Source organism: Elephantulus edwardii, unplaced genomic scaffold (assembly GCF_000299155.1).
Source record: "Elephantulus edwardii isolate Elephantulus edwardi_28Jun2011 unplaced genomic scaffold, EleEdw1.0 scaffold00119, whole genome shotgun sequence".
Classification (NCBI taxonomy): Eukaryota; Metazoa; Chordata; class Mammalia; order Macroscelidea; family Macroscelididae; genus Elephantulus; species Elephantulus edwardii.
Window position 1 is genome coordinate 5439032 of NW_006399869.1, and position 6326 is coordinate 5445357.

At 35.3% G+C, this 6326-nt stretch overlaps 1 protein-coding gene across 1 annotated transcript in view; it reads left to right on the forward strand.

Annotated features, from left to right (window-relative positions):
* FSTL5 (follistatin-like 5) overlaps positions 1 to 6326 on the forward strand; it is a 1151716-nt gene that overhangs the window by 130443 nt on the left and 1014947 nt on the right. The gene's annotated exons all lie outside the window — the stretch shown is intronic.

Sequence of the window (6326 nt, forward strand, 5' to 3'; positions counted from 1 at the left end):
GTTTATGGCTGTTGTACATAGGGTCGCTATGAGTTGCAAACGACTCAATGGCACATACCAATAACAACAACAACCATTTCATTCAAGATAGACTTGTTAGTTCTTTCGGCAGTTGATGGAATATTCATTACTCTTCTCCAACTACACAATTTAATGTCACCAATTCTAAATATGTCATCATCCTCACTGTGCAATTTTCAGATGCATATGAACCAAATGAAAGCACTTTTGCTTGCATTAGGTGTACCTTAATCTTTGAATTGACGTCATTGCTCTTTAGCACTTCGAAGATATCCTTAATATCTAACCAGCAGATTTTCTCAAGGAAACAAATATTTTTATTTCTTTACTGTTATCATGGATATTATCCAATAAAACCATATTGTGTCTTCTGAAATATGATAGAATACCCTGGCACTTTGCCTGCAACATCTGTGACCCCATTTATCACTGATGTTGATTGGGCTGATCTGGTTGTCAGGTGGATGGATGATGATTCCTTCTCTGATGGTTCATTGTGCATCCTTCTTGAAGCTGCTTGCTTGGATAAAAAGGAAAAATCTCCCCCAATTAAAGAAGATTATCCTTTTGGTTAAGGGTATATAAATTACTCGAAGGTATATGAGTTCCCCCGTTATAACCTTCAAAGTAGCTTTTAAGGTCCATTTTAATATAGTAAAGCCCTATCACCACAGAAATTGAAGGAGTAGGATAATGCTTTAAGGACAGTATCAAAATGGAAAATTCATGTGTTGCAATCAGTAAATACGCGAACAACTTGAGCAATATAATAGAGAAAGGGAGCTTAAACTTATGGCATAAAGTATGGTGTTTAATTGCTTTGTGATTTGAAACAAAAAAGCATTAATTTTATTTGCTTCCATATCCAGTTTAAAGCAAAATTAAAACATGAGAAGAACTCTTAAGGAAAACCTACTAAGTCAGTATCATTTAGTTCAATCAACAAACACCATATGATAAAGATTTACTGAAAAGTGCAATTTCTTAGAAGTGCATTTCTGTTTGTTATTTTTACTTATTAAATTTGCCAAAACTACCTTTCTCTGGCCGTTTAAGCATAGTAAAATAACAATTGCATATGATTCACTTGGAAGAATAAAAAAATCTTTATTTGAAACTCATCTTTGATACTTGCTAAACTTGTACATATTAATAAGATCTACTTCTCTTGAGACACATTTTCCTTTTTTGTAAATAAGAGATAATTAGCAGTACCCAACCACAGAGATTGTCATGAGGATTTATTATGATCATGTTTACCCAACTGCTGGAATTGATTTTAACTTATGATTACCCTCCATATGATTTCCAAGGCTGCAAAGAAACATATTGCCTCATTTTTATCAGTGTTGGAACCACCTTTGACATTTTGCCTAAAATTTGAATACTTGAATCTGCCATACAATCAGTATTATGATTACTTATAAACCCAACCCAAAACCTAGGGTCAAGTAAATAGTTGATTCAATATGACCCAATGGTGAAACTCTAAGGTTTCTGGGGTTGTAAATTTTATGGAAGGTAATTCTTCACCCTTTTCCAATGCAGGTTGGTGTATTCAAACAATTGTATCAGTTAGTAGCCCAAGATAAAACACAGCTACAATCCACCCCAGCACCATATGATCCCGTATGAAAGCAGAATAACCAAAATTGTTATTATCAAGTCAAATTTACTATGATTCATCAAAATCTTCCAAAAATCCTCATCAATGTTTGTGTTATTGTTATGTGCTGTTGAATTGTCTGCAACTCATAGCGACCCTATGTACAAAAGCCCTAAACTCTGCTTTATCCTATGTCAATCCCACTGTCTCTGACACACCTACTTGCAATACCACAGTCACTGAATTAATCCATCTCATGGAGGATGTTCCTCTCTTGTTCTGTCCCTCCACCCTCCCAAGCATGACGTCCTTCTCCAAGGACTAGTCCCTTCTTGCAACATGTCCAAAGTATGTCAGATGAAGCTTCAGAACCCGGCCTCTAAGGAGAAGCCTGGTCTTACCCTATCTAGGATGAACCTGTTTGTTCTCCTAGCAGCCCATAGTATATTCAACATTCTTCTCCAGCACCATAGCTCAAAGGCATCAATTCTGCTTCTGTTTTCCCTAGTCATTGTCCAGCTTTCTGACACATAACAAGTAGTTGTAAAGACCATGTACTGGATCAGGCACACCTTAGTCTCCAGACTGACATGATTATTCTTCAGTACTTTGTAGAAGTCTCTGACAGTAGATTTCCCCAATGCAATTCATCTTTTAATTTCTTGGCTGCTAGTACCAAGAGTGTTGATTGTGGAGCCAAACAAACAAAACTGTTAACAATCTCAATCTCTTTACCATCTATCATGATGTTGCCAATTGACCCGGTGGTGAGAATCTTTGTTTTCTTGATGCTGTACTTTAATCTATATTAAAGGCCATAGTCCTTGACTTTATACAGCAAGTACTTCAGGTCCTCCTCAGTTTCAGCAAACAAGGTTGTGTCACCTGAATAATACAGATCATTTATGAGACTTCTTTCAATCCTGATATCACATATCTCCTCATAGGGCCCAGCCTCCCGGATAATCTGTTCCACATAAAGATTGAAAATGTATGGAGATCAGACACATCCCTGACACATACCGTTCTCAATTTGGAACCATGCAGTGTTTCCTTGCTTATTTCTGACTACTTCCTCCTGATCCAAGTATAGAATTCATATAAGCATTATCAAGTGCTCTTGAATTCTCATGCTTCTCAAAATTAGCCACAGTTTATTGTGATCCACACAGTCAAATGCCTTTGCACAGTCAATGAGAGACAGACATACTAGAAATTTTATAGAACCCTTGTCATGTAGTAGATTCACCATATGATCTAAACTAGTTCTATTTATTAATAAGATTTTTTACCTCAAAATTATTCACTCTTCTCAATATCCAAAGCTTAAATACTAGAATGATTACATTTTGATCATCTTTTATGATGTTTTATTCTCAAAAAAATAAAGCATACTCTATTAACAGCTCAGGAATAAGTAGATTAGGAGATATATTGTACTGGGAAAATCTGTAGTCAGAGACTTTTACAAATAATCAAGGTGTATTGTTGTAATTTTAAGGACTAAAGGCCCCTGATTCAGGCCATGGTCTTTTCAGTCACTTAATATGCACCTGAGAACTGGACAATATATAAGAATTATAGAAGAAAAATTGCTGCATTTGAACTGTGGTCTTGAAGAAGAGTGCTGAAAATCCCACAGACTGCCACAAGAAAAGACAATATGTCTTGGAGAAAAAGCAGACTAGATGCTCCTTGGAAGTATGTATTTTTTATGAAGCTTCATCTCACATATTTTGGGCATGTTGCTAGTGAAAGTTAATTCTCATAGACAGACATCATGCTTGGGAAGGTAGAGGCCAGTGAAAGAGAGGAAACCCTGACTAGGTTGGTTGACATGGTGACCATGACAATGGGCTTGAATATGTCAGAGATTGTGAGGATCTCACAGGATAAGACAAGTTTCAGATCTGTTGTTTATTGGGTCACTATGAGTCTTATTTGACTCAATAGCACCCAACAACAACAATAATAATTCAAAAGCATCAATTTTTCTTATGTAATTCTTATTCGTTTTCCATTTCTCAGATGTCAACAAGTGATTTTAAAGACCATGTCCTGAATCAGGTGCACCTTAGTCCTCAAACCGATATCATTACTCTACAATATTTGGGACCTGACTATAGACTTTTGCAGTGCAATATGTCTCCTGATCTCCTTGACTACTCGTATCAAGAATGTTGATTGCAAAAAAAAAAGAATGTTGATTGCAGATCCAAATGCGATGAATCTATTGACAGTTGTAATCTTTTCTTCATCTATCATGATGTCATATATTATTCCAGATGTAAGATTTTTCTGTTTTCTTGACATGGAGATAAAATCCATATTGAAGGTCTTTGATTTTCTGCAGGAAGTGCTTCAGGACCTCCTTAATTTCAGCAAACAAGTTATGTCATCTGCATAATGTAGTATAATAATGAGTTTTCTTCTGGTCCTGATATCACATTCTTCTTCATAGAATCCATCTTCTCAAATGATTTGCTGTGTATAAGGATTTAATGGCTATGAATAAAGGATGTAATCATGACAGACACCTTTTTTTCATTTTCAACCAAGTAGTGTTATCTTACTCTGTTCACACAACAGCCTCTTGGTCTAGGTATAGATTTCATTTACCTAGTGCCACAGCTTATTCTAATATTCTAGCAATATTTGAGTTTCTTCAGGAGTATTTTTCTTGCATGTGATAAATGATATTGTTCAATAACTTCCACAATCTGTTGGATCACCTTTCCTGGGAATAGGAAAAAAAATATAGATCTCTTGGATCCATATTTGACACTGTAGAGAAATGTTAAATTTGCTTAGCAGTAAATTTAGCCAGTGCAATATGTCTTTTGATTTCTTGACTGTTGTTGCCAAGGATGTTGACCGTGGATCCAAGTAAGATGAAATCTATGACACACTTTAGTTCTTCTCTTCATACATCATGATGTTTGGGAGTAGATTTGCCCAAAATCATTATGTAATTTGAATTCTTGACTGTTGCCTCCGTGGATATTGGTTGTGAATCCGAGTTAAATTAAATCCTTGACAACGTCGTTTTCTCCATTTATTGTGATTCTGTTTATTTCTCCACTTATGAAGAATTTTATTTCCTCTTTGTTGTCATTTAATCCATACGAAAAAATTAGAGTTTTTGTGTTAACTGATTCCAGTTTTCTTCATTTTTATTCAAAAAAACCAGATTATCTTCACAGTACAGTTTGTTAAAGAGCCTTCACATAATCCTGATGCCTTCTGTAATTTTTTTCTTAATTAATATACATATTTGATATCTACATTGAACTCATATAACCTTGACTTAACACATCTTAATTTTAAATCATGCAATAACATTTTTGTACTATTTCAACAACTGTCTGTTGGTCTATGCTCTCATTTCAAAGAAATGAGATACAATATCATGCAGAAATTATCAAATTATCAAATATGACTCTGTTTTAGATTCCTCTTCAAATTACAAATTTTAACATGGGGCATGTGTAGATTTTGGATTTAACACAATTTGTTGGGTTTTTAAAATTTCTTTTATGTTGATTTGTGTACAGAGTTCATATGTATTGCATTTCATTCATATAAGTTGTGTTTCAAAATTTCCTGCATTACATTGTCTTCATATCATCATCCCCATGCATTGTGTTTTTTAAATTAATCAAAACAACTATGAGATATCATCTCACCCCAGTGAGAAAAGCAAAATTTAACAGAACAGCAAGCAACAAATACTGGCGCGGTTGTGGAGAAACTGGAACCCTTATTTACTGTTGGTGGGAGTGTAAAATGTTGCAACCACTGTGGAAAGCGGTGTGGCGCTTTCTCAAAAAGTTGCAAATAGAGATACCATTTGACCCAGGAATTCCACTGCTGGGAATATACCCTAAAGAGACCATAACTGATATCCAAGCAGATATATGCACACCCATGTTTATCGCGGCTTTGTTCACAATAGCAAGGAGTTGGCAACAACCTAAGTGCCCATCAACAAATAAATGGATAGAGAAGCTGTGGTATATTCACACAATGGAATACTATGCTGCATTGAAAAACAAGGAACTCATACAATATTACTCAAAATGGGTGACCCTCCAGGACATTATGCTGAGTAAAATATCTCGGTTATAAAAGGACAAATACTGCATGGTGCCACTGTTGTAGAAAGTGACTGAAATCAGTGTTGGGGTAAGACTGAGAAAAACTGGATAGATTATGTATACTGAATTGAAACAGATGAAGGAGAGAACAGTTTAAAAGTGATAATGATAACATATTATGGTTATCACAGGAATCCAGAATTAAGGTTGCATAGTGGAGTGCATTTGGGGCGAGGAGGGGTCCATAGCTGGGCTCGGGGGTGAGAATGGGGGTGGGATTGTATATCAATGAAGAAGTTTATCTTTTGCTTTTCAAAGAGAGGAACAAACTGGAGGTAGGGAGTAAAGAAAAAAGTGCAACAATGAATGAATGGAAATCCAAAATCTCTATAAATGTTCATTAAAATTAATAAAATAAAAAAATTAATCACCATTGATCTATGCTCACCATTACATTGTCTTTTCAGGTTCCATTTAAATCTTTCCTAATTCTTTAACCTTACCTTCCACTTACCAAACTCTACAGCCTCGTGATTTGCCCCCTTCCCTAATTTTAGTCCTCCTACTCTCTCCCCATACCATTTTGGAATTTTTATACATAT